We start from the raw sequence: 12,474 nt of genomic DNA, 5'->3' as shown, positions 1-12,474 counted from the left end.
GGGAAAAGATGAAGTTGGCAAGTATTGCCTCCTATAAATTCAGAAGCCTATTTGAAATAGGACAGAAGTGCTCAAAAACATGTCCTTACACTGTAGAACTATCCTTCATGTTCTTTCCTTTGCCTTGTGTGGGTTATTCTTAATAACTCTTTTGTTTTTTGGCACTTCATGTTTTCAGAAGAGATATCCACTTCATATATTGAGATTCTCCTTATCCAGAATGTTGCTCTATTTTGTATTACAAGTTACTGTTTGTGTGTAGTAGAACTCCCTGTTCTACTTCTTTGCTACCCACTTATCTTTTGCAGGCTGCTTAAAAGGCATAAATCCATGGCCTATAAAGAAGGCCAAGATAATTCAAAACAAATTACCATAAATATCAGAAACACACATAACTCAGTAGCATGGCAGTCTGTTCCAGGTTTGCCTGACTTTAGGTTGCTTTATTACCTTTGTACTTCATTGTACTGGGGTAAATAGGCACCTTCTTAATGTTTTTTTGAAGCTAATGCCACAATTTTGTCTTTGTATAAAACTGCCTTTGGAAAACCATCAGTTTCAAATGACTTAACAGCCCTTTGGTATCCTTTCCCACCTGCTTTGCCCAACTTGTCATTAGAGAATACGCTTTCAGATAACTCTGCCTTTTTCGCCAGCATCTATTAGACAAAGAGATAGATCAGTCATATCTACCAGGCCCTGCACAGATTTGATCCATTTATTTTTTTCTAAACCATGAGGATCTTAGAAATATTTCTGATTTCAAATTTCAGTGGCTGAATACTTCTGGCATTATTCTGTAGGAAAGCCATTCCTGAAAACTATTTTCCTTCTAATAGCATGATTCAACTGGTTTACCAAAGTTTTTCAGACACATTCTGTCATATATTCAGCTCAGCACATCTGAGCTGGCCTGACCAAGATGTTGCAGTAGAAAATTATTTAATTGTATCTGAGAATAAAACATGTTTTTCCATTACGTATTACAAATTATGATAATAAACTGTAATTCTGGATTAGACAATCTAATCAATTAGAGAACTCAGTAATAACTTCTGATATATAAAACACGTAAACCTGCTACTGTGCTTTAGGAGTCTTCCAGGGGCTTTCATAAGTTCAGTGTCAGGTAAAATCTTCAGAGACCAATTTAGAGAAAAAAGGAGGTATCAAATTGTAAAGAACTTTCTCCATGGATACCATATAGTCACTGGAGCACCATGTGCCCTTAATAGCAGCGCTAGCAGCATGGAAAAGAGCTGTCCCCACAGAGCCTCTGGGCACCTCCAGGGTCTGTAGCAGGAATGGCTGAGGATCTCAAGCTAGGTCCTCTGGAAGGGCTTTTATCAGGCTACTTTCACTGTGTCTGTTAAGGGCTTACATATTCCTAGTGGAAGGTGATTTGGGATTGTCAGAGCATGAGCCCTCTCACCACACTGCCCAATGGTTAGACTACAGATCCTTATACTAGAGTTAAGAAACCTGAAATGTTAATTTATGTCTTATGCTTATTATAGTTGGTGCAGTATGAATTCTTTTTTTAGAATCTGCTGTGACTCTGCAGAATACACAGTTCCCTCAAATGATGATTCCCTTCTTAGTCATTATATTTTGTTTGCAGTTCTCAGTTATAATTTTATGTAAAGTCTCTACTCTCTTTTTATTATATCTCAATCCTCAGCCTGGGGATTGTATACACTTTATTAGGTAATATGATTTTGAAGACAATCTTTGCCTTACTCTAATAAAATCACTGTAACATTACTTCTCCCTGATGTATGTTTTTAAAAAAAAGGGGAGAAAGGGGTTGAGAAAACTGCATCACACCATCCTTTTATTTGTTCTTTCTCATTCAAATACTTATATAGAATGACACATCTTAAAAAAAACCACAAACCCCAAACTCTAACCAATACCTAAGTGAACCATAGCAAAACACTGTCTTATACATATATGTATTATATTCCTAGAGTCAGCTTTCCCCTCCCCCCCCCCAAAAAATCAGCACTTTATCATTTCTAGCAACCTGCAGTGACCTGCATTGCATGATCAAAGGAATGGACCAAGACAATGATCTTTACTTTGGCGTTCCAGGTGGCCATAAAAAATGCAAGATCACATTTCTCAAGGTCACAGAAGTAGAGAAGTGGAGTCATTAGACTAATAATGCCTTTATAGAAGTTGTTCTTTAATGGGTAAAGGGAGAAAAAAAAAGGCATTTTGTATCTTCCCTGTTCCTAAAAGATAAAGTTAGGAAGGAATTTTTAGTGAGGGATGTGAACTTTGGATCTTAACCTCAAGTATATCCTGCCTTTTTTTCATATTAAACTGACAGGATTTTGAAAAAAGGCTTGGTCAGTATTTGCTTTCATTCCTGAAACAGCAAAAGGGAAATAGAGTCAAATTACACTGGTAGCATCCACAGTTCAGCAGAATGTGACTTCTTTCAACATCTTAACTTCCTCATGAGCCTTTGTGCTACCTCTGGAAAAACCTTTATGCTTCATCCTGCTCCAGACTTCGCCTCATCATATGATCACTTCAGCAGTGTCATGTGGTGGGTTGACCCTGGCTGGATGCCAGGTGCCCACCAAAGCTGCTCTATCACTGCCCTCCTCAGCTGGACAGGGGAGAAAGAATATAATGAAAGGCTTGTGGGTTGAGATAAGGACAGGGAGATCACTCAGCAATTACCCTCATGGGAAAAACAGACTCCACTTGGGGAAATTAGTCTAATTTATTACCAATCAAATCAGAGTTGGTGTCATGGTTTAACCCCATCTGGTAACTAAGCACCACACAGCCGCTCATTCACTCCCCCCCACAGTGGGATGGGGGAGAGAATCAGAAGAGGAAAATTGATAAAACTTGTGGGATGAGATAAAGACAGGTTAATGGGTGAAGCAAAAGCTGTGGACGCAAGCAAAGAAAAACAAAGAATCCATTCACCACTTCCTATCGACAGGCAGGTGTTCAGCCATCTCCAGGAAAGCAGGGCTCCAGCACACCTAACGGTTACTTGGGAAGACAGATGCCATCACTCCAAAAGTCGCCCCTTCCCTCTTCTTCCCCCAGCTTTTATTGCTGAGCATGACGTCCTATGGTCTGGAATATTCCTTTGGGTCAGTTGGGGTCAGCTGTCCCGGCTGTGTCCCCTCCCAACTTCTTGTGCCCCCCCAGCCTGCTCGCTGGTGGGGTGGGGTGAGAAGCAGCAAAGGCCTTGGCTCTGTGTAAGCACTGCTCAGCAGTAACAAAAACTTCCCTGTTTTCAGCACAAATCCAAAACATATCCCCATACTAGCTACTATGAGGAAAATTAACCCTACTCCAGCCAAAACCAGGTCAGTAGGACAATGAGAAATAAAACTAAACCTTAAAAACACCTTCCCCCCACCCCTCCCTTCTTCCTGGGCTTAACTTTACTCCCAATTTTCTCTACCTCCTCCCCCTGCGTGGCACAGGGGGATGGGAATGGGGGTTGCAGTCAGTTCATCACATGCTGTTTGTGCTGCTCCTTCCTCCTCAGGAAGGTGCTACCACCTTTGCTGATGGTCTTGGCCTTGGCTACTAGCAAGTCTGTCTTGGAGGCGGCTGGCATTGGCTCTGTCGGACATAGGGGAAGCTTCTAGCAGCTTCTCACAGAAGCCACCCCTGTAGCCCCTCTGCTACCAAAACCTTGCCACACAAACCCAATACAGGTCATTGTAAGTGTTTCTGTTTGATTAAAAACTTTATCTGTCCACATTTTATCAGGTCTTTAAAAGGTCAGGTCTGTGCTTTAGAAACAGCTTGGTGAGTTCTTTTCAGATTATCTGAACAGGAATGAGAGGACGACTAACTACCAATATTTTAAGAGCATTCTTTTCCTAGTTTATGTCTCTCATGAGAAAACTAGAAGCAAAACTTGAGATAGCCCTAGCCATGACTTCATGCTTTAGTGGTGGACTTTGCAGTGTTAGGTTAATGGTTGGACTTGATGATCTTAAACGTCTTTTCCAACCTAAATGATTAGGAGTGACTAGAATTTTTTATCATGTGATCAGTGCCAAGCCTGTCTCTGCTTTTCCTTGATCAGTGCAGATTTCCATATTTCACTTGTGCCTTGTTTCCCCATTAAGAACCCTCACAAGAAAATGTCAGCTGAGTTGCTAGATTTCTCCTGAGCAAGTATGTATCACATGGGAGAAAGACTATATGGAAACAGCCAATGCATAGGTGGGCCAATTCATAGCAGAGATAGAACCTGCTATGTGACTAGGGCACAGCAGTAGGAAAGGACAAGGAGATGAGTACTAAATTGTCTGCACCCCTGGGGTAAGCATACCTCCTAGGAATAACCCAGAGGGCTCCGATGACAGTTTTTATCTTGTGTGGACATAGGTTAGGCTGGCCAATATCATGCCTAGCCGTGGAACATCTCATATGTAAACAAGGAATGATGGGCTGTCTGGGAAAGATGAATGCTGGGAGCTTGTGGTGGTGCTGTGGCTGCCATTCTATGGCCTCATCTATTTTTTAGTCCCCATGGAGCTAAGGCATTTTCTGTTTCTAGTGCTGGCAACTTATTTAATATCTTTTCATGAAAAATATAACAGGACATTAATTTGTGTCTTGTACAAAGAAGGTGCCTTTTGTCAGGCACAGTATTGCTGAAATAACCATGCAGTTGGCACAGCCAGTGGAGGGGTAGGTGTTCCTGTTGTCTATATTAGTAAATGAAATAGTGAGTGGAAACGGTCCTGAGTACTGTAACTGCATTCTCTCTACTGTTAAACATGGGACCCTATTGCCCTCCCAGCCATTCCTTTGTGTGCCTCAGGCTAGGGACCGTTCCCAATAAGCAGGATCCATCACTGTGTTGCACAGAATAAGAACATAAAAAGGGTTTGGTAGTCAGCCTTTCAGGACTGAGCGTTGTTGGTAGTCACCGCTGTTCTAAGAACAGCTGCTGCTGGCTTCTGATTTTCTAGACTGCCTGGGAGAAAATACTAGAAGCTAGGCTGGAAGTTTCCTGTTTCATGATGTCCTCAAGCATCTGCCAAATATTACTAAAGGTGCAATGGCTTGTAATTGGACAGTGTAATACAGCCAGAGATTTACTACAAGCACATTATATTTAAATTTGCCAAATCCAAATCAGTTTCTAGACCAAGTTTTATCTATAATGCATCTTAAGCTACAACATTCTTAAAACACTAATTAGAAGATTGGAAAAAAAAACCCAACCAGAGACGCTGACTATAAAGGCACAAATGCAGTTTCCAAGTTTTCTGACTGATTGTCTTTACAGAGGTCTGGAACCAGTGTCTCAATGTACAGACACTAAGCCATGTCACGACAGGTAAAGAATGGGAAATTTTGAGGGGAACACCAGAAATTTTCCCAGTGGCTCAGAACAAAGCTGTTTTTGTACAGTTCCTTTCCAAAATTATTGAACTTTGTAAGAATTCACATAATTTGGTGGCTGTCAATCTCTAATTTTCTTCAGTAGCAAAGTGTTTCAGGTTAGAGATAGTTTGATGTGCTGAGATATGGCACAAATAAAAACACTCTTTGGATTTCACAGAGAATCTTTATAATTTGCCTGTACTTTAAAAGTTGTTTATGATAATTTTATTATTAGGTAACTAAAAAAGAGGGAAAGCTAGCTTTCATATAAACAAATATGACCCTACTAAAATAAAAGATCATAGAATCATAGAATCATAGAATCATAGAATGGTTTGGGTTGGAAGGAACCTTAAAGATCATCTAGTTCAAATCCTCCTGCCATGGGCAAGGATATCTTCCAGTAGACCAGGTTGCTCAAAGCCCCATCCAGCCTGGCCTTGAACACTGCCAGGGATGGGGCTTCCACAACCTCTCTGGGCAGCCTGTTCCAGTGCCTCACCACCCTCACAGGGAAGAATTTCTTCCTCGCGGCTGTATCGCTTCTGCCCACGTGAAACAAGAGCGGCGTATAATATTCAGTGCCCTCGACGAGGCCTGGTAGTCTCTCAGTGACATCCCTGATACCAGCCCCCGGTAAGCAGCACATCTCTCTGGAGAGCGCGTCAGGTCAGCGGGTGGGTGGGTGCTCTGTACCTCTCAGAAGAGAGTCGCCTGCTGCCGTCACCCACTGCCTTTTCTTAGTTGTGCTGGTTGTTACATGGGGAGCAGATCGGGCTGCCGTACTCAGCTCCAGCACTTCTCCTGATGTGGCAGGTCTTTCCTCTTCAGCCTGCAGGGCATGAAGCGGTTCTGCAAGGGCGCCTCAGGCTGCGGGGGAAGTCCCTTCCTCCTGCAGGTCCCTGCTGTCGCAAGCTTCCATTCTGCTGCAATATTGGCCCCCGTCCTCTCCGTGTGTGCCAGTGGAGGAGGTTTTGGCTGTTTGGCTGTGGGTCCACGGCAGACTGTGCTTGGAACCAGGTGTCTAACTCCTTCTCAGCCTCCCCGATGTGACGCAGCCTCCTCACCGCCTCCTGCAGCTCGGCCACCTGCGGCAGGGCGTCCTCCGCCTGGGCCCCCCTTCCGCAGGCAGCTCCGCTGCCCGCCCCTGCCCCAGGAGAAAGGTCCCGGCCCTTCCTGCAGTCTGAGGCCTGCGCGGCCGCCTCTCCCCTCAGCAGCTCCGTCTGGGGGGAGGCACCGGCCACCGCTAGGGTGGATGGTGCGGACCCCCCAGCCGGAGCTGCAGCCTTTGCTCTCGGGCGGGCGAGTGCCCACCGTCCTGCCTCGAGGCTCAGGGAGGACGAGTGCCCTTGGCCTGCGCAGGGGGTCACAGACCGGTGCCCGGTTGCTGGGTTAGGTGGACTTCCAGCCTCTCCACGCGGCCGGTGGGACGCCCTCCCTCGAGGAGGCGGCCTCCCTGCGTGCCCTCCCACGCGAACTGCCTCGCCGGGCCTTGGCTGCCGTGCAGCGCCCTGTCTGCCCGCTCCGGTCGTGGCGATCCCGGTCGCTGGCGCTCCCGTGGGCTGCCCTTGGTGGGAGTGGGGGGCGGCCGCCATTACTCCTGGCCCTGCCCATGCCTCGTCGGCCGATCTCTCTCTCTCTCTGCCGGCTCCTGGCGGGTCTCCGCGCTCTCCTGGGGTTTCCCCTGCTCAGGAAACCCCCACTGCATGCCCCGATCCCCTGCTCCGCTGCGGAATGTGCCTGCACTGGAGCTGATTGCCTCGGCGAGATGTCTTAAACAAAGTCATATGTCAGAATAAAGAAGTACTATATAATCAAATTTTATTGTAAGAACTTTTTTCTGGTGTAAAAACATGCAAAGCTAATTTTCCCTGAATATATGCTCTGTTACTCTACATCCAGAGAAACTGAAATACAGACAATAAAGTACATCTATGGTGTAATTCTTTCTTTGATACATTTCTGTGAAAGTATGCTATTATTAACAATTTTGCAAGGATGGAATTTTTAAAGATTATGGGGACTGAAATAAAAATTGTTGTATTTGCTCATATAGTCAGTGTGGTAGTTCAATAAAGTAAGCGTTGGCCATCCTTAAAATACATGTAGCTTTGAACACACCTATTTCAAACATATTGAACAAACACTCTGAAGATGCAGGAGTTGAGAAAGCAAATACTTCCAAGGCAAGCTGAGTTCTGAAGATGTGTTGCTTCCCTTTATCTCATTGAATATTATCTTTACCTGCTAGTGGTCATATTAAAGTGAGAATATTATTTCTTGTGACTAAGGGTCAGGGTGTAGCCCTAACAGTACATCTTCTATGCAAGCTTCCATCAAAGAATGAGGTAAAAAAAAATAAAAAATCATCATTGTTCTTCATTTAAATCAAGCTGATAACTATGGTCTTATTTCAATGTGGCTAGAGGAAAACTTTTATGAAGTGCTTGTTTGGATTGCACTCTAAAAGGTAACTTCATGTCAAAGGGTAACAAAGTTTGGGGTAGCAACAACTAATAGTTAAAAATACAGAAGTTAATAACATGACATGAAGTGTATAAAACATAACTATTCCCATAAACCACTGCTTTAACTTGCACATATTCTGACATTACATTATTATTATATATTTTTTTGCCTTGGTTTTCAATAGCAATTGCTCTTCCCAAATCTTTTGAGTCCCTGAGTCTTAAGGCAGGGACTGGGGGAATGAAGTCCCTTCCGTTCACCAGAGAAGCAGGTTCAAGACCATCTGAGGAACCTGAACATACATAAGCCCATGCGACACAATGAGATACATCCTAGGATACAGAGGAAATTTGCTGATGAGGATTATTTGTAACATCTGGTGATTTGCCACACAAGTACAATACTGAGAGTTCCTAGAGTACTCTTTTTCATCTTGTCCCATAGGTATGAACTCTCAGCAGACAGTGCAATACATGCATCCTTAGCTGCTTGAACTCATGTTGAATTTCACCCAGTTTGAGTTTCACTCACATTTCAGCATCCATTCCTGGAGTATTGAAGATTCAGCACTGCAAGCTAAAGAAGAAATGTCAAGAGGTACAATCAGTAGGAAGAGAGTTCATTTTAGTGTTGTAGCTAAAACCACTCAATAAAATTTTCTTCTCTTAATTAATTTATTTAGGAAACCTATTTGAATTTGAATAAATATTCCAGTACTTAAAACACTTAATGTTTTGAAGACACTGTTGGAATGTTAATGCATTCTCCCAGCAACTGTTGTGGTAGTCTCCATGATAAAATATTTCCTAACACAGACAAAGAAGCAAGTATAAGAAATAGGATTTTCAAATATACTGACTTGATCAAGGAATATAGGGCCTCTCAAACATCAGTAGCAGCAATGTTCCTTAATTAGCACTACTCAGAGATTCCCTAACGACTCTCTGCAGGTGTGGTATAAAATGATACTACTTAGGTGTTGTACTTCCTTTCACAAGATCCAAGTTTTGCCTGCTAGAAGGGTAAATGTCATGGTGTAGTTGTTTGCAGTGTTGAAGTAAAAGCTTTGAAACTTGTGGTGTAATCACCCCACTTCATACAGTCGCCTGTCTGTAAAAGGTGGAGGTTAACCTGTAGAAGGTGTAAGGTTAAGGTCAGAAAAGCACATGGGAGGCATATCTGGCTAGTAGTTAGCATTTTATTTAGTCTGGAGCTCTCTGCCCATAAGCATAAAAGTTATTCAAAGCTCCCAGTAGCTTTGGCTTGTTGCAGAAACTCTGTAGATGCCTTGTTTTTAGTTATTGCATCATGCTTTATATTATGTATCCCTTTTTTTCTTTCAGATTTTGTCTTCCATTGGGAGATTTCACTTTCAATTGTGTTTTCACTTGAAAGATCTCAGTGGAAACAAGTTATTGCCCATAAAATGCTATCCACAAAAAAACCTCTGTTGTTCACAATCCTGTAAAACTTGCACCAGTTAAGTGGGTTATTATGTCTCATTCTTGTTAATTTACTGTCTCAGAATTTGTACAAAACTTCTTCTGGTCCCTGGAGAGCTAGACAAAAGGATTCATACTCCTTACACAAAAGGTTTAATACTCCTTAGATTTAACCGAAAATGGATGAGACTGTACTCTATTTCAAGCATTCTGGTGGGAACTAAACTAGCTTGCTTCTTCACTCTTGGTCTTGGAGTATTTGATCACTGCTTAGTCTGTGTGCTTTAGCCATTGGAGGGATTATGCTGCCCTTTCTAGCTGATATGGAAGATGGTGCTTGCAGGCCCCAGAAAGAGTCATTTCCAGGCTTCATTTCCCAGGGAGACAGATTGCTATGATCAACCATCTTTGTAAAAGTGAAACTGCTGAGTACCCAAGGGGCTATAAGTCTGTAAAGTTTTAAAACATTTTAAGTAAAATTCTGCTGTTCATTTTCCTAGTATAATCCACCTTATAATTGAACCTGGAGATTAAAAGCATCACAAAAACATGGTTTGATGTTGCAAATAAAATGTGTCATCTCTTCTTTCATACTGGCTGTATCACATAAACCAAGATGCAAGTGTTCTGCTTGATAGTTTTAGGATGCTGGGGGAAAACAAATAAAGAGATAGATACACTTTACATAAAAAAAAAAATAAAAGAAAGACATTCTGATATTCATCTCTATAGCTTGTTTTATTTAATGAAATTGAAATAACTTCTGACAAGCAAAATGTAGCTTTTGTCCTTAAAACCAAACAATATTAAGCTGCAGAAAAGGACAGATTATAGACCTGCATTATTAAAATGCAAGATGGGAGTTAGTACTAAGGTATTTCTGTTAATTATAATTGCATACATTCTTTAATGTTTTAATGTGATTGGTTACTATTAATAGAGTTGCTCTTGGAACAAGCACACAAATAACAAATGATATGCCAAAGAGTAATATATGGTTGTAGCATTTATGTCCAATGGGATCTAAGCTCAAAGCAGTGTTGCATTACAGTATCATAGAACTACAACAGTATTTGCTATATCGAGAGCAGCCCTGTGCAGAAGGCCTTGGGGACACTGGTTGATAAAAATTTGATGTGAGCCAGCAACGTGTGCTTGCAGCCCAGAAAGCCAGTTGTATCCTGGGCTGCATAAGAAGAAGCATGGCTAGCCCATCAAGGGAGGTGATTCTCCCCCTCTAACTCCTTTCTTCGGAGACCCCACCTGGAATACCGTGTCCAGCTCTGGGGTTCCCAGTACAAGAAAGATGTGGACCTGTTGGAGCAGGTCCAGAGGAAGTCCATGAAAAAGAGCAGGGGACTGGAACACCTCTCCTATAAACAAAGGCTGAGAGTTGGAGTTGTTCAGGCTCAAGAAGAGAAGTCTCCTGTAAGACCTTATCGTGGCCTTTCAGTATATAAAGGAGGCTTACAAGAAACACAGAGAGAGACCTTTTACCGGGGCCTGTAGCGACAGGACAAGCAGCAACGGTTTTAAACTGAAAGAGAGTAGGTTTATATTGGCCATAAGGAAGAAATTTTTGACACTGAGGGTGGTAAGACATTGGAACAGGTTGCCTAGAGAGGTTGTGGATGGCCCATCCCTGGAAGTGTTAAAGGCCAGGCTGGATGGGGCTTTGAGCAACCTGGTCTAGTGGAAGGTGTCCCTGCCCATGGCAGGGGGGTTTGAACTAAATGATCTTTAAAGTCCTTTCCAGCCCAAACAATTTTATGATTATGTGATTATATGAGATTTTTTAAAGTAATTACTATTATTATTAATGTTATTATTATAGTTGTTATCATTAGAAATTTTGAAAAATATTCTTTATAAAGTGTATAGTGTTTGCACCCCTATATGCCTGAGGTGTTGCTAATGAAATCAGTTAGCAGATAAGTTTTAAACCAACACATTGTAGAAAATAATTTTTTGAAATTATTTGCAGTATAAAAATAGTAATCTCTATATTAACACCTAAAATAAATTTTCAGCAGGAGAAAACATATCAGCTTGGAGAAGAATATTTTTTCATTCGCTGTCTTATAAAGATGTCTCCCTCACTCCCTTTTCCTTCCTTCCTTGCTCATGTCAGTATAGACTTTGGGTATGAGAGATACCCCTAATCTAAGAAACTGGAATACAGTGTCAAGCTTAACAGTTAAGTCTCATCCATACTGTGCCTGAAGAAGTGGAAAGGTAGAACATGAAATACAGTGTGTATTAAAAACAAAAGACAATTGCTGCAAGTTCAATAGAAATGCAGAATAGTAATCAGTCTGATTTTTTGAAATATAATTTAACAAATTAGTATGGTTAATGACCCACTGTAGCTTTAATTTTTTATATCTTGCCCATAAAGTGACAATTTAGAATAACATCAGTGCTTTGAAATATTTTTTTTGCTAGAGATCTTGTATGCCAAGTTCCAGTTCATTGTAAATTAGATTCTTAAGCCATGACATTTCTTAGGAAAACACTTTCACTAAATATCAGCTGCAAGAACTCATACTGCTGAAATTATACCAAGTTCTTGCAGACAACTGCATACCCATTAATCAGCAAAATGTACTGTAATGTCTTCTTTCTAAACTGTAAGCAAAAATTATGTGTACACCCAAGGGAGTAGAGAAATAACATTTGTTTAAACTTCCTTTAGTGATTTCCTTAGAGATACCTAGCAAGAAAAGAAGAGAGGCTACTCTTTCTATCTGTCTGTGTATCTGAAACAGACTTCTGAAAACTGCTAAAACCTAGGTTTCACTGCAGATATGTATCCATACAATCTTTAAAAATAAGGATCTTTACTCTTGTAAATCTCCTGACTCTATAATTAAAATATGCCAAAATATGGAAAGAATGTGTAGTACAGAGGCTAGACAACCAGAGCAATTAAGAACATAATTAATACTATACTATACTATAGTAATCAAGCTTGAACACTCTGGAGATTAACTATAGGCTCAAATGCTTTCCTGCACCATAGTGAGCATTGGGGAATAATGAGACTTCTAAAGTTCTTGTGATGCATTCGAGCCTAGGAGCTATTCTTCCTGGCATGCGTTGGTAATGCTTTTGTGAAGTGTTGAAGTTAGTGTACTGGAGTGCAAAGTGAATGGTTTAAGTTTTTAGTTCAGGT

The sequence above is a fragment of the Haliaeetus albicilla genome, chromosome 17 (assembly GCF_947461875.1).
Source record: "Haliaeetus albicilla chromosome 17, bHalAlb1.1, whole genome shotgun sequence".
NCBI lineage: Eukaryota > Metazoa > Chordata > Aves > Accipitriformes > Accipitridae > Haliaeetus > Haliaeetus albicilla.
Note: the sequence above shows the minus strand (reverse complement) of the source record.